The sequence below is a fragment of the Corapipo altera genome, unplaced genomic scaffold, assembly GCF_003945725.1.
Source record: "Corapipo altera isolate COAL_440 unplaced genomic scaffold, ASM394572v1 301, whole genome shotgun sequence".
Lineage (NCBI taxonomy): Eukaryota > Metazoa > Chordata > Aves > Passeriformes > Pipridae > Corapipo > Corapipo altera.
Genome location: NW_020884926.1, coordinates 1,072,242 through 1,097,023, shown reverse-complemented (window position 1 = coordinate 1,097,023; position 24,782 = coordinate 1,072,242). Strand labels below are relative to the sequence as shown.

The window sequence follows — 24,782 nt, the reverse complement described above, 5'->3', positions numbered from 1 at the left end:
AGGGAACAGTTTCCACAGCTCCCTGGGCCGGGCTGAGGGAGCAGAACTGTCCTGCACAGCATCTGGGGGGTCTCTGGCTCAGGGTCTGCAATTCACCTCTGTGTTTGTTGAGTCAGCTCCTCGAGGTGGAACCTGGAGAACTTCATGCTTTGAGTGCTTCCCCAGAGCCATCCTGGCCCAGCTCTCCCAGTCCTCTGGCTCCTCCACCTCCCACCCCAAGGCTCTTCCCTCTCCCTTACCTGTGACCTGCTGGAGGAAAACTGCACAGAACAAAAGGAAATCTGCAGGGCTCAAAGGAAAATGAGGTTTTCCAGCCTCAAAGGACGTCAGATTTGCAGTGTCCCCAGTGACAGTGTCCCTGCTGGGGCCTCTGTGGATCCACATCCCTGTTTGCTCATGGTCCAAGCAGGAATCACCCACCAAACCTCTCCACAGAGGCACTGGGGGCCTTTGCAGTGTCAGCAGAGGCAAAGTGTCACTTCCCAGGCAGTGAAGCTGTTCAGAATTCCTAAACCCAGCTCCTGGATTTCAACATTGCTTTGTGAGAAGAGTGACCAGTTCCTTTAGTTACCTCTCCAATCCACGAGGGGAGTGCAGGAGCAGAGGGACTGATGAGGGGGAGACACCAAACCCTCCCTGTTACATCTCCTTGCATGTTAAACCCAAACCCTGTGCCCCAAATTCCAGCCCCTGCCTGGCAGCAGCTCCAGGATTGCCCTGCAGTGCCAAGGGATTCATCACACAGGGCAGTTTTAAGCAGTGGAGCTTTCCTAGTCCTGGCTCTGCAGTTGGGCAGTTCCTGCAGCTGTGCTGATGTCAGCCCTGCTGCTTCCCCTGCAACCCTCTGCATGGAAAAACCGGGATGGGATTCCAGCTACACCAAGGAAAGGACGTGGGATGGGATGTCAGGCAGGGGGGATGTGAGCAGACACAGGGATCCCACCTGGGCCTGGGGCTGTTGGAGAAAAGGTTCTTCCCCGTGGGAATTTCTGAACTCCTCGTGCCCACCCCAGTCCCGCTGCTGTGGGTGGATTCCCAGGAAGTTTCCAGGGAGCAGCAGCTCCCACTGCCCTGCCCAGCACGGGGCACAGCACACACAGCCCCTGTGCCCAGCCCAGGATCCCACACTGCTCCATTCCCGGGGCAAACACCCCTGGGGGAGGCACTGACTCCCTCCCTGCACTCCCTCCTTCCCTCCCATCCCTTTTCCCACATCAGCAGCCCATGGCTCAGGCCCTGCTGGTGATGGATCCCTTGTAATTGCTCTGAATGGATTATCCCAGCCATGGAGAGGCATTCCCAGTGCACAGCTGGAATCAGGAGTACTCACACCCGGGGAAGGACTCGAGCAAGAGACAGCTGGCTCTGGCCCCTGCCTTGTCTTTCTGCTCTTATATTAAGCCTAACTCGATTTATTTATATTTTTAATACAATAATATCTAGGACAGCCACTGAAATCAGGGTCCAGATGGGCTCAGTGCCATCCCAACCCCCAGAACCAAACTGTGCTTCTGACAGCAAACAGCACAACTCAGGACTCAAGAGGATTGACCTCCCACCCTACTCAGACCTTGCGTTTAGCCAAGTAAAAATCCACTCCTTTCAGTGGGTAACATTACCCAAAAACTGGGAAATCAATCCATGCATATTCTGGCAATTACTGGCTAAAAGAGATTAGATGGAATGCTTCTCTCCTTACCTTACTGCTGCCTTCCTCCCTCTGCCAGCAGTTTGTTTACCAAGACCCCAGTGACACTCTAATTTGTATGGCTGGGGGGAGAAAAAACATGAATAAACAAGTGTGAGACAGATTGTTACACAGGAACAAAACACAGCAACTGTACTGCTGTACATTAATTTTGTGCAATTTTCTGTAGCAGTCCCAGTACCGAGGGGCAGCAGATCCACATCCATGGGGCTTAAACTGGAAATGGGACCAACATCAAAGTGTTTTGCCCTGCAAACTTTCATTGGGGTAACATAAGGAATAAAGGGAAACAGCAGTGCCCTGACAGGACCCAGCAGGGCAAAGCTGACCCTGTTCCATGTTTTCTGCCACTGCAAGGTCTCAGTCGCTGGGGTTTCCAGTTTTCCTCTGGGATTCCTACACTATACACAGACCATGGATTGTCCTCAAGGAGCCAGGACTCAGGTGCTCTCCCCCCTTCAGTCTGGTGCTGCTGCCACCCTGGATTTCATTCCTGCAGCACCACACTTTGCTCAGCCTGGTCAGGACACTCCCGTGGGCAATGGCACCTCCATGGGACAGGTTTGGTATGAACAGTGCAAACTTCACACTTCCAACCTTCAATCCAACCAAAACCCAAATCCCACTCTGAAACAAGTTCCATCCAACACCACATTCCAGCCCAAAGATCCCTCTGCAATCTCTGACAGCAAAATGAAATCCTGGAGCCGAGGAGGAGCTGCTGCTGGTGCTGGGCCAGCAGTGGAACCCTCCTGCTCACCCCACACTCCCTGGCCAGCACATCCCCTGAGGTGATGCCCAACCCCCAGAACTCCAGGGAATGGTGCCCCAGGATGTTCCCTACTGGTTTGTTGTCTGGGCAGAAATGGACAACTATAAAAAAGAAGCTTTTTTTAAAAATCATCTGACATGAACCCTCTTCCCATTTTTGCACCCCAAAAGCAGCCCATGGGCAGGGGAGAGGGGACAGTGGATTTGGGAGCCACAGTGACACCCTGGGCTCGTGCAGCTGGGAGATAACGTGCTGTGCAGGTCACTGGCTCCTAAGCACTGTGTTATCTGCCTGTAACACACACCTTGTTGTGTCTCACTGCTTAATTACAGCTGATACACAGGCCATAATATCGCTTATCATTAGCCAGAGGATGACAATTACAATTTAAGATTAAACTGCTTCCTTTTTTCCTTCAGCCAAGTCTCTGTGACACTTCCCTGCCCAAGAAAAGACTTGCACATGCAGAACAAATCCACACGTTAATTGGTGATATGGCCTCACAAGGATGTGTCATTTTGGGAGCACAAACTGCACGTGAACACCACGAGCACTGACAGAGCCCTGAACCTGCAGGGGCAGCAGGGCAGGCCTGGGGAGCCCCAAGGCAGCAATAAAACAGTGAAATCCCGGGATGTGCAGGTTCCAGCCTGGGCACTGCCCAGAGCAGTGTCTCAGCCTGCAGCCAGCCCAGTCCTCCCCTTCAGCCACCCCTTCTCCAGCCACCCTGCACTCCCTCAGCCTCACCCCTCCATCCCTCTCCCTGGCTCTGGAAGGGCTGTCCCAGTGCTCTGGGTGACCCAGGCAGAGCACCCACCCTGCCCCTGCCCCTCTCCTGCACTGCTGCAGAAACCGGGCTCTGGCTCACACTTGATGTGAAAAAAAGGTTTCCTGGAATTTCTGAGGGCTTTTGTCAAGAGCCTTTGTCAGGGCTCCTGTTTCAGAAATGGACACAGCTGACAGAGATCCCGGAGCTGGAAGCAGTTTGGACTATTAAAGGATCAGCAAAAAACGCTGAGTCTGCACAAGCTGAACTGTCATTAAGTAGCTTCTCCCTCCCCACAGAACAGGGCTGTGTTACTGTGCACAAACACCACGAGTACGCAGAGACTGCTGGAAAATATTCTGCATTAAAACCCACAGAGGCCTGAGAGCAGGTTTAACTACTGATCACCACCAATAAAGCTTAAAGACTGAACAGGGACTGCATTTCTGCACCCCTGCTGAGCATCTGAGGTGCCCCCAGAGCAAAGCCTTCCTCTGCTGAACACAACTGTGATCACACAGGGTTGGGATGCCTCGGGATGTCAGAGGGCAATGGTTTAAATCTTGTGCCCTGTATTTTGTCAACTCCCATTTATCCCACCCAGCACAGGGGTATGACACATAAATCTTCCAAAAATGTGTTCTGATCTTTCACCTACAGTAGATTAAAAATAGCCCCGAGCAAGAGCTTTCAGCATTTTGTCATAGCAATTTCTCCATCAAATAAGATAAATCACCAGCTCCATGGGGAAGGAATGAACCCACCCAGAGACCTGATAATGAAGGAGGCTGAGTTCCACCTCCAAGAAGCAGGAGTTGTGCTCCTGCTGGAAATCCCCACTGAGCTCACGTTGCAGCCCAGGACATGTCAGGCTCATCCAGGGAGGCTTTTCTTTCCTCCCTGTACACCTTCCATTTAAGCCTCAGAACAGTTTGGGGAGCCCAAGCAAAAGTCTCGAGCCCTGTTTTGGGTTTTGCAGTCCTCTAACATGGCTTTGGGCAGAATGCCCATTGTGAGTTTCGTTGAGACAACAACAACATTAAATGAAAGATGAGCAAACAAAGGAAAACTTGCTCATCACAATTATACTGAGAGATATCTGTGATTTCTGTCACTCATCTTTTGGTATATTATTGGTTATTCACATTTGGGTAGAACTTGGAGGATGGAAGGGAGTGTGAGGTTCAGCCCCAGCCCCAAGTGGTTTGTGACACACCAGGGGTGTCAAGGGAAGAGAAGGGTATTGGGAGGGACTGACTCCTCCACCCCACACAAGTAGGTTATGGGAACACAGCACATCTCCCAGAGCCCTTCCAGCACTGAAACAGGCAGCATTCCCTCTTTCCTTCCAGCTGCCAGTCACCACAAGCCCATCTTATCTGTATTCTCAGGATAAATCCTGGAGGCATTAGGGACCAAAGGGCTCTGACACAGAGGGGGACATCCAGGCACAGAGGGGGATTTCTCCCTCTGCTCATGGAACTGTGCAGGATCTCCCATCCCTCCCACAGCACCAGGATGCAGTGGATCTCAATAAGAGGCCCAACGTCCTGCCTGTCCCTCTGTCCCTGCCTGTCCCTCTGTCCCTGCCTTCAGCCCCACACCACGTTTCCAGGTATCAGCAGTTTATATGGAGGCAATGAACTATTCTCAGGCATTATAAACATTTTACAGGTTGGGGCACAACACAATCATTTACTAAAGCAGCTTTTAATCATTGACCAGCTGGGGCTGAATGGGGCTGGGTGTGACCCCAAGGTCTGGCATCGTGGCTGCCCCACTGGAGACTGGCCCAGGGATCCCACAGTCCAAGGATTAACCACACACCCGAGGGCAGGGACAGCCAAGGTTCCCAGCCAGGAGCTGTGACAGGTCAGAGTCACAGAACCACAGTCAGCACAGGAAAGTTCACTCAACCTCCTGATTTCATGAGCCAAATGTCTCAGATCTGACTGTTCATTATCTCCAGTTCCAGTGATGGAAGCAGTGGGATGTTAAACATTGGTAGGGATATCAGGGATCACACCAAAGCTCCTGGTATGGTGCTGCAATCTTCAAGTCCCCTGAATTTCAGGCATCCTGGTGCTTTTCTTGAAAACCCAGGAGTGTTTCCTGCCCTCTCTGGAAGGACACAAAGGAACAGCTTTATTTCCTTGGCACTTTTAGTGGGATGAGTAAGAAAGTCCTAGGTGAGCTCAAACTGCTGAATGTCCTGGTATTTTCAGACAGCTCAAATGCTTCTACAACACAAGAACATTACGGAATATAAAACATCTCTTTACTGTAAAACCGACGCCTTTTTGCCCTGGCAACAACCTGCCCATTGATGGAGTTTTTCCATGGATTTCTTTTCCCCTCAGCACGAATTCCAATCCTGTGCCCTTATGCCATATTTCAATTCTCCATTACACAAGTGATCTTCCTGCGTTAAATCTGATTTAGGGGGAGTTCACAACATGGGGCATCTGCACAAGAGCCCTCCCTGCAGCAAACTATCTTCCCCTGCCAGTGTTTCCCAAGCTTCAGGACCCCTCGGGATTTGCTCTCCATCTCCTCCCATAGCAGGTGGGTGTTTTCCTCACGGAGCTGTGCAGAGCCCATTTCCACCCCGACCATCTTCTGTCCTGCAGATTCATACTTAGGTGATAAATCAGCCACCCTCCAGCTCTGACCTGGGAGCTGACAGAGCCCAAGGGTTGCTGCACACCCGCTGAAGGGACTCTTCTCTCACTCAAGCACGTGCTGGAACACTTCCCTGAGTGGAGAGGGGTGACCCCTGGGCAGGCTGGCCCTCAGGGTGACCCTGGAGGTACCACAAGTGTCTGGGCTGTGTTTGTGCAGCCTGATAAGCTCTAATCTGATCGAGACTTCCCCCCACGGGCTGCCTGCGTCAGCCAGGGGATATTCCAAGGGTGCTGCTTATCTGGCTGAGCACAAATGGAAACTCATTCAGGGAACTCAGAGATAAAGCTGGGGAGGGACACAGGAGATGAGGTTATCACAGACAAAGGCAGGCCTGGAAAACCCCACCTCGTCATTAGAGGGGCAATTAGAAGATAAAGTCATGATAGACCTTCAAAAGTTGGACAGGTGTCTCATTCCAGTTTGAGCCACTGGATGGTAAAGCACTGATGAGTCCTCAGAAATTTGGGTCCTAATGGCACTGATTTCAAAGTGCAATCAAATTTGTATTATGCTCTTCTAAGAAATTGTTCCCATTCATTCTTCATGAGTTGTTGGAACAAATGAATCTGCAAATTTAGGTTATAAAGTGAAGAACCATGAGGGAAGCACAATCCGTATTTCATATTGTGAGGGAACACCAGTTCCTAGAAGGATCCCAGCACCAAAAATGAGCCCTTCAGTTTGGGGTGGGACAACAGTTAAGGCACCTTTGTTCTCTTCCCATACAGTGAACACTCCTGTCCCTCTCCAGCAGACTCAGTGACTGCTCTGGGGACCCGCTGCCTCCAAAAACGTCTCTCTAAATTAAGCCGCTGCTGACTAGCAATGAAACTTCAAACAAAAATATTTCCCTTCTCAAGACACGCCAGGGCTAAAGGAAATCTAAAACAACTCTTTCTTCTTCCTGTATCTTGAGAACTCCTCTGCAGCAGAGCCCCAGCCCTGCAGGAGGGGCTGTGTGAGACCCAGCCCAGGGCACTTTCATTTCCCCAGCACTCAAACGCTCCCATTCCCTCCCTCCCAGCAGAGCTGGGCTCGGCTCAGCCCCTCTCTCAGTTCTCAGAGGGTTTGTTTCCCGCAGCTGCTCTTCGGCCAAGCTGTGAATGAACCTGAAAATTCATTTGAAAGCCCCTCTCTGGTTTCTCGTGCTTTCACAGTCACAGAACAGCTCCTTCCTCAACACTTGCACCCCTGCAGGGAATTCCCCCGGCCCAGGGGGAGAGTTACCAGGAAGGCTGGGAGACCCTGAGAAGGGTTTCATCTCCAATGAGGTACAGGGTTAAGGTTCTACCAGAACCTAACACAGACTCAGCCCCCAAGTTCACACCCCAGAACCCTAAGGGGAGCTCTCATTTTTAATTCATTTTGACAAAGCACACAAACTTCAAATTGCTCCAAATGCGCATGCGAAGTCTGGATGATCATCTTATTATAATTATGTGGTATTTATAAATATATATTGTCTAGAAATCCAACTACTTATATCAAGGTAATAATTAGAAAAAACCCTGTAAAATGAAAACCCACAGTAACTGTTGGTTTCTGATGAACCCACAGGAAAAAAAGGATGTCTCCATTCTGCATATTGAGCCCATACCGGTTTCCTTTTTACAACTTACAAGTGCCTGGATTTCACACTGGCCACTGCCCTGCTTTTCCTGGATCCTCAAACAAAGATGTGAACCTAAGACACTTCTTTGGAGATTAGCTCTCAAAACTGTCGTGTTTTGGGGACAGGAACCTCCCCCAACACATGAATACAGCTCCAGAGCAGCACATCTTTGATCTTCCCTTATAGCCAGCACATCACAAAATAATTAATATTGTTCAGAAGTTCCTTACACATTCACACACGCTGCTGTATAAGAGTTCATGCCCGTGAACCCCTTTTTTTAAATCAGTATTTCTGAGTGATCAAAGGAAATCACTGACACAGAGGCAGCTCCAACGACACTCACAGGAGCATAATTTAAATAAACACCATGTAAACAACCTCCTGAGACATGTTCAGCTGTGCCCCCTCCTTCTGGGGAAAGGAAAGGTGACAGGAAAGGCAGAGGGGGGAGGGCTCAGCCAGATTTTAACTTTGTGCAGCAGATACTCATAGCAGGGCATTAAATGTGCACAGGAACGGCCCCAAACATCCAGGGCAGCTGACACAAAACTGTGTGAGAAACCTCTCAAGTCTCTGAATCCAGGGGACTGGATATAAAACCACTTCTTGGGAACAGTCTCCAACTCCAGTCCCTACCTGGGAGCAGTTGAGAAAAATATCAGCCTGCGTTGGCCAAAATTCTGCCAAGCAACATTCCAGCACTTCAGCAGTACAGTATCATGTTCCACGTTTGAGGAACATTCCCGGGAACATTCCCAGGCATCCTTGACTTTACTAGTGTGGACACAGCCTGAGATTTCCAGATGCTCACTAGAATGAAGTTTTGGTACTTGGACACTGTCATCTGAACAGAGAAACCAGGCAAACAAAAAAAAAGGGCTTTATTATGGCAGAACTGAATGTTGGAGTTAACAGCACTTCCTAGGAGGGATTCCAGGGCCAGTCTGGAAGCAGCTCCAGGGAGCACTGGCCAGAAAGCCATGAGCTCGTGAGACTTTCACTTCTTTATTCCACCCCCTCACTCCAGCACTGCCCTGGAACAAACAGGGACAGCAGCACCTGCAGATCCCACTGCAACACCACCGGGGCAAAATTCACCTGGGAATCAGAGAGGGATCTCCCAGCAGGAACCCCCCCCAGCTGAGATGAGAAATCAGACGTGTACCTCCCAGTGAAAGCACACAAAAGCAGAGGTTCCTGCCCACAGACCTGAGGTTTCCCTTCTCACCTCCCTCACCCTCCGAGTACCCTTTGATCAGCACAACCACTGTGTCACTTTAACACAGACAGACACCAACTCCAGCTGCACCTTTGGGCTGCAACAAAAAATTCCACGAAAACAAAAATACTCCATGATGTTCAGAAAGGCAAACAGAACTGGAAAAGGTGCAGAAAGTGGAGAGAAGGATTGGGAAAGACACAGAACAAACTCAGTGAAGGAAACTGCAACAGACGCTGAAGTTCAAATAATTTGACAAACAGGAGAAAAAACATCAACAAATCCTACATAAAAAGGTAACTCTCGAGCACAGGACCCTGAGCCCTGGAGATGGGAACCTGCACTGGGGAGGGATCACTGTGCATTCCATTTGTTCTCCTCATCCCTGGGCACAGCACACGGAATTCTCGTGGACAAACCTGCCTGGCACTGTGCCTGCTGTCATGCTGGTTGGGTTTATCCAGCCTGGAGAGGAGCAGTGGGAAGGAGCTGGGACCACGGGATTCCTGCCATCCCCCCCACAGGGGGCCTGTTCCCAGCCTGCCCTTCATCCAGAGCTGCTCCAATGGATTGGGCTCCAACCACTCCTGGGCTCCCCAGCCCAGCTCAGACACATGAAGGTCACACAATTCCCTGCCCACTTCCAGGGAGTTTGACCACAGCCCGGTGAAGGAAACATCACTGTCACTCACTGCACAGCAGAAAATCAGGGTGGTTTTGGTTTTGTGTTTTTCCTGCGTGTTTTTTAACATTCCTGAAATAATCTGGTTCACAAAACACTTGTTTCCAACTCAGGCAAAAAAAGCACTGTCAGAGGGATGTATTCGGAATAATTAATCGGATTGGACAACATTTCCATATAGAAATACTTTTAAATGGCTGAAAAATCTTGAGAGTCATTTGAAACAAGAAAACAGAACTTTCATCTGCTTCCTTTGATTTCTAATTCCTGATGTTCTCGGATCACGTTTCCAAGAGGTTTTTTTCACCCTCCAACTTCAAAAGCCACAGAAAACTCAGCTCTTTAAACACAAGCCCAGGAGTCCTGTGACATGAATGTAGAGGTGGGCTTGACAAAAACTCCCAAGTACCACAACGTTAAAAACCAAGGAGTTGGCAAAATACCTCAGATTTGAGGAGGTGAAGAAATATGAGTGGCACTAGACGGACTCGAACAGCTGTACACATTGCAACCCAAGATTTTAAAATTTCTGTCAAAATATTGCAGTGCAAAACCAACATTCTCCGTGGAAAGCAGCTATTTTCGGTGAAAATGCTATTTTATCAAAACTCTATTTTCCATTAAACACAGTTTTGACAGAAACTTTTCGACTCTCCTTATTCAGTGTTATGCTCTGTAGCTGGAACTGTTAGCAGCTTTTAGGCTGTTCTCTACAACTGCAAAGATTTAGAGGGACTTGGCAAAGGCAGAAAACAGAAAAAAAAAATAAATCTGATTTAAGACTCACATCTCTGTCCCTCCGTATCACACATCCCTGGAAATTATTTCCATTGAAGTTTAATAGGATACACGACAGGCACAGAACAGCAATGCTACTTCAAAGCTATTATTACTTCCTTTCTTGACTTTTTTTCCCCCTCTAAAATGTATTGGCAAAGCCTCTCTCCTCTATGAGCCCTGGATGTTTCCATTTTGGCTTAATGACCTGGGGGGGCATTTGTTACCCAGTCAGGTGCTGGCACCACTGGTCAGGGTGTTGATTTGGGGGGTTCTGGGGGTGGAGTTGCCCCCTCCTGTCCTGTGGGATTTGTGGGCTCTGCTGGAATTCCTCAGCACTCCCGGGCTGCTGCTCCCTGGGGGTATCATCTACAGCTCAGTCTGAACCAAAACTGGGGGGAAACAGGGAGTCAGGGGGTGCCAAACAGCTCCTTGGAAAATCAGAACCCACTGTGGGAGAGGAGGAGAAAGAAGGACCAGAGAGCTCTTGAGTATCATGTGTTGCAGGACTTTTTTCTTTTTTTAAGCTTTTTTTTTTTAAGAGTCAGCAGAGCCCAGGCACAGAACACCCCAGACCCAAGGGAATGAAAAAGCCAAAATGAAAACCAAGCCTGAAGTGGATCCAGGGGAAGGATCTTCCACACTGCATCCCTGCCTGACTGGCCAGCAAAGGATGCAGGGCAGCAGAGGCTGTGTCCAGCCAGGGCTGTGCACACGGGGACACTCAGCAGGTCCTGCTCACTGTCCCTGTGGAGCCCCTGAATACCCACAGCATCATTAGAATCCTTCCTTCCTGCAAGGCAGCATTCCCAGCCCCTTCCAGCTCCCACTGCCCCCACACCAATGACAGACTGACTCCGAGCTCCCACCTGCATAAATCTCCTACAGACAGCCACAAATATTTTAGCTATGCTGATTTATGGGAGCCCGAGCAAGACCAAAACAGGGGATCCATCCTGTGTGCTCAGGGACTGATGGCTCCCTGCAAAGCTTCCCATTTAAAGCACTGTCACTTCTGCAGTTCCAGAGAGAGAGAGAGAGAGAGAAAAAAGAGGAATAAAATAAGATGCAATAATGCAACTTATAGCAGCTCCTGGGAAAAAAAAAACAAAACCAAAAAAAACCACCAAACATTTGTGCAACCTGATTTCTTCCAAGTTTTCCTGCATAAAATCCTTGCTACTAACGGAAGAAATTGTCTCTGCTGAGAGAGGATGTGAAAAAGCTGCAGGACCCTCAAGCCCTCCTCCTCTCCCCATCCCATTTTCTGACTTCAGCTGGCCATGGCAACCCTGATTCCCAGCCAAAGGAAGTTACCTTTTTAACCAGTTCTTTGTGGCTGATGTTTTGCTGTCCATGGATTGAGAGAATGAATGAATATGGGGATTCCCTACTCATGTTTAACTCTATCAGTAAAAAAAGTCAGGTGTAGCTCCTGGTTCCAGAGCTGTTCATGGCAAAGACCAACCCAAATTCAGTGGGATAAGCTTTGGAGGCCCCAAGGCTCAGAAAACTCCCCTTGAGCTCAGAGAACAGCCAGCACAGATGGGATGGGTCCAACAAGGACAGGAGAGAGACTGTTGAGTTTCCTCATGGGAGGTAAACAGAAAGAGCCAAAGTGTGCCCAGCAAGAGCCAAGGTGTGCCCAGTAAGAGCCAAAGAGAGCCCAGCAAGAGCCAAAGAGAGCCCAGCAAGAGCCAAAGAGAGCCCAGCAAGAGCCCTGCCAGGTCTGGCTCAGTCTCCATGCTGGGAAATGGCCCCACAGAGGAGCCTGAACTCATTTTGAGGCTCTGAGAAAAGTTGTTTTGGGGTTTGTGCTTTGCTCAGGGACACCAGCAGGGAAAAAAGAGAGAGAAAGAGGCATAGCTGGTTAAAGAGAGCAGCAAGAGATATTTTATCTCTCTGGAATGCAGAGCAGGACAGGCATAGCTGAGCTGCAATGGGTATTTCAGGGCATGTTATATTGTCTACATGGTCTATTATACAGAACCCTGGGCTCAATTTCCTCTCTAGGGCCTCTGAATAATCACTTCCTTTCTCTAGCCCTTAACTTCCTCAGTCAATAAAATGGAGAAAATTAAATCTCCTCTCCTTAGAAATGCATTTAATGACAAACCTTTGTGTAAGAGCTAATTGTGCAGTATCATTAATAAAGGAGAGGAGCAGCTGCCAAGTACCCTGGGATTTTCTATCTATATCAGTGACAAAGTTATACACATTTTCTTTAAGTTTTGCATCCAATACTCACCAGTGAAACTTAAGAATACCTGTTCTAACAGGAAACCTTGCTATGATTAAGAAAAAAAAAAAAAGAAACAAAACAGTGGTAACATTCTGGACTTGTTTTTATCAGCCTGCCAATCCAACTCAAAGATGTGAAAAGAAAATCCCGATTTGAGAAGGAAATAAAAAACCCCAGAACTCAGTGACAGCCACCCCAGTCAGGCCCAGGTGACTCTCCTGGACTTTAGGATTCTCCAAGGTAAAAAACCTGAAATGTGGTTCCACAACTTGCACGATCTGTTCAAAGGCATGATACAACCCCCAGAAAACCACGGGAAAGGCAAAGAACAGGGTAAGAAGGATCAGTGACAAAGAGCTGGATGGAAAGCAGGCTGGGCTGGGCAGATCATCCCACCCAGGGCTTTGGTGGTCGCAGCTCTGAGCCCCTCAGCTCCGTGCCCAGGCAGGGGCACGAGGTGGGATCTCTTCCCTGCATCCTGGAGGCAGGAATGGGAAATAAAGGAGGGGTGCAGGGAGTCCTGGCAGTCCCCAGAGCTGACCTGCCTCAAAGCAGCCCCGGGCAGGGCAGGGGCAGGGTCGTGCTGGGAAGAAATTGTTGCTGCTCCAACCCAGCCCGGCAGGGCAGGGCTGCTGCTGGGAGGTCACCTGAGCAGATCCACTGCAGAGCTCAAAGCCCCAGAGTGACCTATTTCACGTCTGACAATGAAATGAGATGCTGGGAATGGTTTCCAGAGAAGTGCCAGGTCCCTGACTGCAGGGAAATCTCAGTGCAGTCAGCACAGCCCTCTCTGCAACTGCCTGCAACCGTTTGGGTCAGAAACCTGCTAAAAATACATTTTAACCCATTGTTTGTTGAGGTGAGAGACTCACAAAGCAGATGGAACCAGAGAGAAATCACACCAGGAGAAACGTCATTGGGATCACTTTCTGATCTCAAACTCCTGGAAGTAATTCCTGAATGAGAACAATTTAAACCAGAAATTAAACCAGGGTGTGTTTGTACAACTGAATAACTGATGAACAGGCACCTAAAATAACAGTTTGGGAGGGAGATTTCAATAAATGCCATAAAAAAGCCATGGTCAGCCTGGAGGGAAGGATGAACTACTCTGGACGTCCTAACAAATGAAATGATTTAACAACATCAGCTAGAGCAGCTCACTCACCAAAACTTTCATAAGCTTTAGCACTGTATTTTATTCACTTGAGAATTCCTGACAGCTGCTAAGATGCTTCCCAGCTACCCAATTAGGGCAGAGGAATGGTACAACTCCAACCATTATTTTCAGCATTTGTCAGAAAATTAGAGAAAATGATCGTGACTTTTTTTTTTTCTTTTTTAAAGGAAAAGGTGTGATAGCTGGCACTGAAATGCTTCCTGAGCAGTGGGGCTAAGGAAGTGTTTGCACGAGGCAGGCAGGCTGAAATGTGGGTAAGAAGAAACCCCTGGTGGTTCACAGGGCTGAGGGAATCACTTCTCCAGACAGCCACGGACAACTGGGAAGGTCTGTTGCAGGTTTTACCTCTGGCTTGGTTAAATGTGAGATGTAAGATTATCAGATGTACTGCAGGGAGATAAAACAGTACAGAACAGAGACAAGTCTGGGCTGTTTAATGAAACACCTTCTGTTAAAAATTCATCTGCATGAAAGGGCTGTGCCTGCAGAGCTCAAGCAGAGGGTCTGACAGCAGCCTGGGGTTGGTACTGATTGAGGAGTTCACCCAAGTACAGACCTCTCCCATCTCTGGATGAGGTTGGAGAGGACACACTACACCAAAACCTGGGCAAAACAGGGCCCACCCCTCTGTCCTGCTGCCCGGGGCACTCCATGGCTTGGCTTTATGACCAACCTCCAGCCCGGCTCAGCACAACCAACACCGGGCACCAGGCACGGGGCCAGGACTCAAAAACCATCAAAAACAGACAGATGGGGGGAAAATGGGATGTGCTGAGCCTCATCCTTAACTCTGGAATCCCAGAGGCTGATGTGGTGCTTCCAGCCAAGCTGCTGGTCCATGTGTGGAGCTCAGCAGAGCCAGGGCAGGGTGTGGGTGCAGGGCAGGCCCCGGGCAGTGCTGGGGGTGCTGGGGCAGGGAGTGTGTTACTGCCCCGTGCAGACACACAGAGCTGCTGCAGCAGGGCAGCAAACCCCACCCAAGGGCTCTCTGTGAGCCTGGCACCTCTACACAGATCCTCACTCCCCCCACCAGCACTCCTGGAGCTGGGAGATGGCAACAGGTCCAGGGCTTGTCCAGTGGGACACGGAACAAAAGTCTGGAGCAAAAGCATCCCAGGTGGGAGCTGCTGGTGCTGCCTGAGGGGTGAACTCAGCCACCTTTGACACCTCAGCTGCTCTGTGAGGCTGAGGCACTGCCTCTCACTCACACTGAAGGGGAAGAAGGGGCATTCTAGAGGGACAACCAGGAGATCTCAAGCCCAGGGACGTGTTCTGAAAGGCTGGGCCGAGTGGCAGATGCCCGTCCGGTAATTCCTCCTGCCTTCATCTCCTGAGCTGTGCAATAGCTGTGACTAATATCAGTCCTCCCACTTCTCCAGCCTAGTCATTTCACTGATATTTTAGAGTGTACCACACTGTGCTGACATGCCTCCACCCTCTGTGAGCTTTCCTGTTCTAGAGAGAGACACAGAGAGAATGACTCACGCAGCTCTCCTACTATCCCAGCCTTTTGAGCAAATTCAAAGGAAAGTTTTAAAGGTGCTCTCTTGATTTGGGAATGCCTGGGTGGGGTTTTCTTTTTCTGCGTGCGCTTGTTTTGTCAAACTACATGTAATTTTCCAGCCTCTGTGATGCTGAGACATTTTAATAATTCATGAACCTTCCTGACACCGTCAAATTGCAATTTGGAAATGTCAGAGGTACCCACTGGTAGAGGCATTTGTGAATGCTGCGGGAAAGGAAATGGAAAAGGAGAAGGATGGTAGAATTAGGTTGCTAAATGCCACGTCTGGCTTGTGCTCTGTCTGACAGCCATAATTAAGAGCTGAGGTGGTGGAAAGAGGAAAATGAAAAACCTGAAAGCAAACGGTATAAAAAAGCCTGATACCAATGCTAATTGGTTACTTTGGAACATTCCAAGGAAAAAAGAAGTGCTGGAGGTCGTTATTGAACTTTCAGGATATTTATGCCACATTTCAGTGCAGAGTATTTTACCACCAACCCCGGGGGCTTTGGGGCGACCTACTTGTGACCTGCAGGGTCCTGGAAGAAAGATGGAGAGGGGCTGTTGGCAAGGGCCTGGAGTGCCAGGACAAGGGGAATGGCAGGGAATGGCAGGGAATGACTCTGGGTGTCTCCATACTTGGGGCTGTTCGGGAGGAGCGGGCCAGGCTGTGCCAAGGGGGCAGCCCCTGCCCAGAGCTCTCCATGCCTCCATCCCAGAGCCCTCCATGCCTCCATCCCAGAGCTCTCCATGCCTCCATCCCGGAGGTCTCCATCCCTCCATCCCGGAGCTCTGGGACATTCTGTGTGGCTGTCAGCGATGGATCCCCCGCTGGTTTTTCCAAATCCGTGGATTTTGCCCCGTCAAACCCCCGGGACCCCACAGCCCCCCGAGCCGGGTCAGAGTGTCCGGGATGGGAACCGCGGTCCCTGAGCGCAGCCCTCGAGTCCCCGCTCCCAGCCCTGAGCGCGGCGGCGGGGGGAGCACCAAAGCTCTGCTGCAGAACCACAACAAACTTCCCCAAAAGCCCTTGGCGGGTACAGCGGATGAAAAGCCGGGGAAGCCTTTCCAGTGCGTTTTTCCTTCCCGCAGCCCCCCGGAGCCGGGCACACGCACGGTCCGTGCCGGCAGCGCCCAGGAGCGGCGTCTGTCCCGGTGGGACTCCGGGCCGACATATGCCAGTGACTCACCCGGGCGCCTGCCAGATCATTAGAGCATGAATGCTACTTAAAAAGGGAAGAAAAAAAAAAAAAAAAGGCAGCCTAATAGAAGCTTCTGGGGGAAAAAAAAAAAAAAGAAGGGACACCAGCAAACAGCATCAACAGTCGCAGCCAGCCCCCTCCTCCTCACAGCCGGACTGTTTGTCTGACCCGGGAGGCAGCATTTTATCACTTAGAGATTGCGAGTTCGATTGCAGAGTCTAGGCTGCTGGCTGGCTGGATAATTTGTCTCTCAGCTCCGAGAGAAATGATGGAAGTCAATTTGACAGCTGCGAGGCTCCCCAAGGATTCCAGACCCAAAGTGCACAGAGCGGTGACAGACACGACGATGCACTGAATATCAATGAGGCTCTGCCTGGGAATAGTGCTGAGGCAACACAAATTGCACATGTTCAGCTGGAAGGTTATCACTATCATTAGAGTTATTAATTATTGTTATTATTACTTCTATTATTAAGACATAAGAGAAGCCAGAAGCTCCTCTTGATCTCACAGGAAGCAGATGAGTTCCCAGCTCTGACCCACACACTGCCCTCCAGGTCGTGCAGCCACACGGATGGAATCCCAGGATCACTGAGGTTGGGAAAGCCCTCCCAGACCATGGATCCCCCCTTGTGCCCAATGCCCACCTTGTCCCCCAGCCCAAGGCACTCAGTGCCATGGCCAGGCCTTCCTGGGACACCTCCAGGGGTGGGGACTCCAAACATCCCTGGGCAGCCCCTGCTGAGGCCTGACCACCCTTTCCAGGAAGAAACTCTTCCTGATGTCCAACCTGCCCCTCCCCTGGCACAGCTTGAGGCCGTTCCCTCTCTTCCTGTCCCTTGTTCCCTGGGAGCAGAGCCCGACCTCCCCCGGCTCCCCCCTCCTGTCAGGGGGTTGCAGAGAGCAAGGAAGTGGAGCTCCAGAGGGTTAAGGAGATCCTGCACCAGGAACAGCTACAGAGCTTTCCACCAGCTAGAGAAGCAAAAGTCCTTGGCCTGAGGTCAGGGAAGAAACTGAGTCACTTGGCCCCAGCTCTGCTGGGAGTGGAAGCTCCAGTGCCTTCCCTTCTCACGGGGCTGGAGCTGCCCCAGGATCCGGGGAGGATCCGACTGGAGGCACAGCCAGGGAAGGCAGAACCAACGGGCGAGAACAAAAGTATTTGTGGCTCTGGTGTGTGTTCAGACCAACACCACAGACCTGCTGAGCTGGGAACTGCAGAACCTGCAGCAGGATTTGGCCCTCAGTGCCATCCCACTGCAGTTTATGAGTTTAAAATAAGAACACACAAGTCCCTCTCGCTTGGTTTCTGGGATGGGTGGCAATAAAACTGAACATCCTCTGCTGCCACTTGCAAACACAGGTGTTCTCATGTGAAAGCCAATTTAGATTCTTTGCTTATTCTGACTTCCCTGGCAAGCCTTGGGCAGTTGGCTCAAAAATCTTTAAATCTGAAGTCAAATGCAGCATTAAAAAAAAATAAAAAAATCCACCTCTAAGCAAAATGTCTTTTGTGCTCATATTCAAAACTATCCTTTTTTTGCCATTGGAGAGAAGAGGGGTCAATTAAAGCAATATACCATAACCTGCTTACGTAGCAAATTTATTCCTGAAAAACAGATTTACAAGGGAAACTCAGCTCAGTGGCAACACCATCAATTCAGTCAGGAGCAGCACGATTGTTTGGCTAAAACTATGGCAACTGCACAGACACTAACATGCGATCCTGCTTTATTAAATCAAACCTCCAGTGAATCTGTTATCACCATAGTAACACTTAGTTATTACATGGAAACATGTGGGACTACAGTTGGATATTGGCATCTGGTTCACATCTGCACAGCCTCTCCTTCACATCACTAAAATCATAATCCAGGTAGCAAAAAAAACTTAAGCAAAACTACTTTAAAGCCAAGTCCTGGTCTCAGGTGCATTATATTTAGTGTCCAGGTCCGTGGTACGTACCCTGTGTCTGGGTTTGTAATTAGGGCTTGGTGTGGTGTTTGGAGGTTAGTTTATGTATCTCCTAGGATGCGAGTGCACACGGTGTCAGTTGGAATAACATCCATGCAAAAACTGCAAAACCATCTGATAATTGCCACTGCCCCTCTCCCAGGGGCTCTCCAGGGCAGGTCTGCAGGGGCTGCCTCGAGCCCCCCCCGGCTCTGAGCGCTCCCAAACAGGGCTGGTTTGATTCTTATTTATTTTAAGCCACCTGCCACAACATTATTCCTGTCTTCTGCCTCCCACACAAAGTGTGGCACTTTGTATCCCGGCCAGTGGCATTTTGTGAATAAAGCCCAGAATTCTGCAGCCTGAGGGGAGGGGGAGGCTCAGGGCCCCCAGATCTACACACGGTCGGGATGAGAAGTGGCTCAGTTGTGTCACTAGAAAGATATTCCTGAGCTAAAAATAATAGGAAAAAAGGAAAACTAGTGGTTTTCTTTTGGGCTAATAATAGACTGTGATACAGGTTTTTCCCCCCCCCCTTTGCCCTGAAGCCCACCCACTTCAACTCCCAGTAATCAACTTTCTAGATTTGTAGTGAAAAGATGGAAACTCTTCCACTTATTTAAACATAATTTCTTCCTTTTTTGCAGGATGTAGAAAATATAAGATGGAACAAAGTATTGCACAACATTCAAAATAAGCCTGTCCTTGCCTGAGCAGAGTTTGTCATGTCAAAGGAAGGAACAGTTTCAAGCACACTAAAATTTTAGGGAAGTCAGTAAATTGAGACTTGTATATCCTTGATGAGTCTTTAACTGCTACCACAGACAGTCTGAGGGAGGTTACAGGTCACAAAGAGACAGGAGAAAGCTCGAATCCATGAAATGTAACAGCCATGAAGCTTCTCACCTTTCCAGAGGTACCCAGGTATAAACACAGCCCACAAAATACCTGCCCAGCCCCAAGTGCCGGGGCTGTGGCAGCCACAGAGAGCCCAAAGGGCCTGGTGGGGTCACAGATAACCAGCCTGGAGAGGCCTCTGAGGGCACTGAGCCCCCTGTGCTCCACCCCCAGGTGAAGCAGATCCACCCCCAGGTGAAGCAGATCACCTGGAATTAGTGCCCATCAAGGGGCTCCTCTCCCCAGCTGTGTGAGGGAACACCACCCTGGGAAGGTCTGAACTGCAGAGCTCCCAGAGCAGGTGAAGCAATGCTGGCACTGTTCTGGCACGAGATGAACATCTCTGGTGTTTTACACACACTCACTCTCTGCAGCCTACAACAAAAAGCACTATTTTGGCTCAAAGCACTGCCACAATCTGACATTCAGAGCAAGAGGCCCTCCAGTTCCCAGATGCAGGCACAGACCAACATCCACTGCACCCTGCTAGTCTGCAACTGTGCCTTTGGGTTAGAAAAAAGGGCCAGTACCCAATGAAAGAGTTGGCATAACACACAGCACCACTGAGGGTGGACAGCAGAGAGAACAACAACGGGGAGAGGGGTTCAAATCTGCAGCTTTTTTTGTGCTTTTAGTCACGTGTTGGGTTTATAGATGCTTTTTCTCTTTTAACATAAGATCTGTAACTCCCTCCTGCCTCCCACAAAAAGCAACAGGCTGCAGCCAGTTGGAGACATGATCCCTCTGCTCTCTGGACAACCCCAAAGTTACAGCAGTGAGAATCCAACCTGAGCCAGGACAGACCCTAAGGGTTACTCAGGAGCCCTTGGGCACCTCGAGCTCCACTTGCCCAAAACACACAGTGCAAGGAAAACCCTTCTGGCTCCCTCGAGGTGACGCAGGCAAGGGCAGGGACCTCCCAGGGCTGCCCCTGCCCTCCCAGCACGGCTCAAGTGCTGTCTGTCCACTGGGCTTTCCTCAGCACAGCTCACACACAGTGCCTACTTTAAGGTTCCTTCTTGCTTATCCTTTTTTTTTTTCCCCTTTTTACAGAGCAAGAGAACCTCAGCAAAGGTTCACAGTGAGCAATCCCACCTCTGAAAGTAAAAAAAAAAACCTTTTACATACCCCTGCCAAAGCCAGCACCACACCAGGACTGGTCATGTGCTGCTCCTCCTCTGATCTCTGGTACTCCCTTCCTCACTACTCAGTTCACCTTCCAGGAGAACCTGCTGCTTCCTAATGGCAATTTCGTAAGCACCTGTGAGAGAACTTAATTGGAACTAATTATCTGTTGGTTGTCTGGGACCTGAGGAGTCACAGCAATTACTTCAGTCAAGAAACAACCTGGGGGAGGGCGTTGCTTCTTTTCAGCAAAAGGAACTGAGCTACTCCATGAGGGAAAGTTCTTAAAGAGATGGAACCTGTCAAGTGTAAGTTAAACACAAGTCAGTGAAATCACACCAGCCAGTGATTTATTATTGCCATAAATACACACATCTCTAACAGGAACCTGTCTGTGCTCATCAAAAACAGGTCTTCTCCTGCCAGTTCTGGTGTGATTACAGAGTTGTTTGTTACCAACACAGACGAGGCAGACGCTGCCATGAAGATACACAAGCAAAGGGAATGAGAGAAAGTAATCTGGCATAATTTTGGGCATGGGTCTAATTGGGAGTTATTGGTCTACACCGAGAAAAAATGAGAGGCAGAAATGAGAAGTTAAAGAAAGAAGTTCAGTAGAAAAGGCTGCGAGTTGGAAGAAATAGTTGTGAGCCTAAAGCAGAAAGAATTCAATGAACACCACAGAAAACTCTCTGGTGATTTACAACTGTACAGTTCTCATTCTATGAAATAATGGTAACTGAAATTAAGTCCTCTTTCAACACTACAGGACATTTCCTTTGTGAGGGAGACGGATCCTGTAAGAGCCCCAGTGAAATATTGCTGTGTTCAGTGCTGTGTTCAGCCCGGGGAGCAGCAGCAGCAGGGTCTGTGTGCCTGTGTAGCACAGGTGCATCTGAACCCAGGCTCCCAGGAGAGCTGCCTGAGGCCAGGCTGGTGCTGCACGAAAAGAAGAGAAAAGAAATATGTTTGAGTCAAAGCGAAGGTAAATTTGGCTGGACTGCTGCCTAATGGGAGGAAGAAGGAATAACACAGCTCTTTAGGAGCAGCTCTCCAGTGGTTGGACTCCCCTGCAGCACACGTGCTGGGGGAGATGCAAGCCAGGTATTTGTTTCCAGTTCTGGAAGCAGAAATAAGTAGTTCAGGACAAAGCAAGGAAGTTTACAGAGGAGCTGTTTTAGGAGCAGCCAAGGTGGAGACGGTAAGGGGATGATATCAAGAAACATTAATGCAGTATTTACACATTCTTAAACCAATTTAGCTCTGACTTCAGTGTCTGTGGAATCAAGCAGAAGGTGACCAAAGGAGGAGACAGTGATGGTATTCAGTGATGGAAAAAAAATGCCAGTGGAAGGATTAAAACTATGATTACACTTTTAGGGCAGGACTTGTTTTGCTGGAGGATGCCTGTGTCAGTGTTGGATGGATGACAACAGGCAAGATTCTCTTCAGAACCAAAATATTATTATTAGATTTTCTTAGAAATCAGCAGTGTCCCCTTGGCAACGGCTCTGGGCAGTTCCTGAGCTCTGGCTCCCAGCACACGGCCTGAGCACCCCAAGGGTCTCAGCCTTGCCCTGCCCTTCCAGGCTGGGTGCAGCCACTCTCCACCAGCCCTGGGGACTCCCTGGGACTCCCTCAGCTGGGACAGCCAACACTTGGACTTTCAGGTAGCTCAGACTCTGCTGGATAAGACCCTTCATGCATGAAATCCAAGAGCACAGCCGTGTTTCATGGCAAACTGCACCCGTAAAATCTTTATCGTGCCCCTGTCTGCTGGGGAATCTCCATTAAACTCGATAAAAACTTTTGATAAAACCCACACTGAGAGCAAAGAACAATGAGGGGGAGGAGAAAAGGCCAATTTTAACAGCTTCTATACGATTTCCCATAAAATCCATGGTTTTCCTTTCTGCGTAATTTACACAAAGACCTCGGAGATGATAAATCAGAGGAGAGGGAATAAAAGTTTATTTGCATAAAATGGAACCCGAAAAAATAGAACTACACAGAATACATTATATTCTACTCCAAGGAAAGTCACAGACCTGTTTCTATAATCTTGGGAAGGAAGCCAGGAGGACTGGAAATACACACAGAAAGCTTTAAACAATTGATCTTCCTGGGAGGTTCCACTGGTACCTTTTATCCTCCTGGTATCCAGATGTTTCAGAAGAGACCCAGAAGTGAAACACTTGTAGGTTTCTAAGGAATGAGGTGGAGAATCATTCCCTTCTTCCCCTCCCATCCTGCTGCCAAGGCACTCCCTGGCCTCCAGGGTGAGCTCCCTGCAGCTCCTGCCCCCGGGGTTGATCCCAGCTCTTCCCGAAGCCTCGAGGGTGGATGGAGCTGGCAGGGAAAGGAGCATCCTGAGGCAGAGCTGTGGGCTCTGGCTGGAGGACAGGAGGGGCAGAGGCTGCTCTGGGCACCGCTGGGGCTTCCAGAGGAGGGAGAGGAGAACATTTGGACAATGTGCACAGTGAGTTCCTTGGGATGCCTTTTAACCCCGTGCTTTGATCCAGAGCTGCTGGACGTGGCTGCACCTCAGGGAGGGCTGAGGTGGTGCCTTCACAGACCCAAACCTCCAGTCCCACACACAACACCCTGCTACAGCCCTGCCCTCAGGAACGTACCTGCAGTGCCCCCAGTGCTGCAGCCCCTGGTCTGGAAGGCATCAGAACCACCCCCAGAAATTATTTAACTGCGACTGCTGAGAGGTCAGGGTGACTCTCCCCCATTAGCTGCAGCCTGAGGTGCCTTCCCGAGACACATCTCAGGGAAGAAAAACCCCCTGACAGCCCCCACCCCCTGCCAACAGGAAAACTGGAGCATGGCTCTTTAAAAGTAGCCTATTTAGGCCACAGATGCTAAATGAATTCAGCAGACAGACGGAGTAATGGAATGTCAGTGTTCCAGTCTGCTGCCTTGAAGCAATAGGGGTTTTTTATTATTAATTTCTCCTCTCATTTTCCAATGCTGCCTCTGGGCTCCATGCTTTAGATGCAGTATTCTTGTCAGTCTCGCTAACCCAATTTGGATATAATTAAATTTTAAAATATTAAAGGGATTATAAATACTTCCCACCCCACTTCCCCCGCCCCTTTCCGTTTTATGCTGTCCCTCTAAAACTGCTGAATTTTGCTTCAGGACTTAAAATGTTGCAGAATCTGATTTGTTACTGCAGTTTTCTTTGCAAAGGCTGGAGAATATCTGAAGGGAAAAAAGCCCAGAGTTAATTCCAGTGAAAGGTGCCCAGGAGCTTTATGAGATGAAGAGCTTCCTGCCATCCTGACATCTTGGAACTCGATCTCACTCCCATTTAAATCAATGTTAAGACTCTCAAATTCTTAGAATGGGAGAAGTTTTGAGTTCCATTTGGGTTCCTCCTAAGGATGCAAAGAAGGTGTGGTTTATCACAGAATCACTGAGGCTGGATTCCTCTAGTCCAGCAGGTTCAGCTGCAGGAGTTTGCTGAGGGCCACGTCCAGTTGGATTTTGAATATATCCAAGGCTGGAGATTCCACAACCTGCCTGAGTAACCTGCTCCAGTGTTTGACCACACAGGAAAAAGCTGAATTTAACAAGGGGTAGTGAACTTTGGCGTTTAGTGATGATGCCAACCTTTTCAAGCTGGCTTAGCACCTATGCAATGAAGCAGAATCCAAACCCCTGGGTTTTGGATTCAACAGCTGGGAGAAGCATCCAGATTTGCCAAAGCTCAAACCCAAGTTTCTCTCGCTGAGAACAACGTGTAACATCCCCTCATTACACCCTGTCTTGAGAACAACACAACTCCCTGTTCCCCTTGTGCTCGTGGATGGAGGCTGAAGCTGCTGCTTGCTGAACGTCTGGACACTTACACAGGATTGTAGATTTTTATGGCTGGGCAGAGCCATCTTGTGTAGCCCACCTCAGACACCAGCATCAGGTATTTTCTCCTTTTTCTATGCCCCAGAAATAGACTGTAAAGCTTTAGAAGTCCTGGATTATTCTGATAGCACTCCTCCAGCTCTGACTGTTGGGGTCTTTAACAGAGAGCTCCCCAGGTTTGGGGAGACAAAGGCCAATGTGAGTGTCCCCACAGAAGGTTTCCTAATTCCTGGCCTTGCCCTTTTGTGGGTCCAACGTGCTGCTGTTATTTTAAGGCTCCATCTGGAACAGAGCCCACAAAAGAAAAGATGAGACCGTTACCAGCTCGTCTCTGCCGTCTTCGTCCCACATTTCCATCTTGAAAGGATCAAGTTCAGCCTCAGATCTTTCGGGGTCACCAGTGGTTTGTTTCAACAACTGTTCTCCAGACCTCAGGGAGACTCCACCAGGCAGTTTTGTTTATGGCTTCTATTTCCTGTATATTCTTCCCATTGATTGCATTTCCCAGTTCCCGCCAGGGCTCAGGAGGAAAATGAGCAGCTGAGGTTACCAAAGGGAATGCAGTGTGTCACACAAAGGGGATGCAGT

The 24,782-nt window shown here is 49.4% G+C and overlaps 1 long non-coding RNA gene across 2 annotated transcripts in view; it reads right to left on the bottom strand.

The window, feature by feature from the left end:
• The window catches only part of LOC113954150, a 90,688-nt gene that overhangs the window by 611 nt on the left and 65,295 nt on the right, over window positions 1-24,782 (bottom strand). For both annotated transcript variants that reach the window (XR_003530117.1, XR_003530116.1), the window contains exon 4: window positions 1,700-1,770. This is a non-coding gene — a long non-coding RNA (uncharacterized LOC113954150). The remainder of the gene's footprint in view (window positions 1-1,699; window positions 1,771-24,782) is intronic.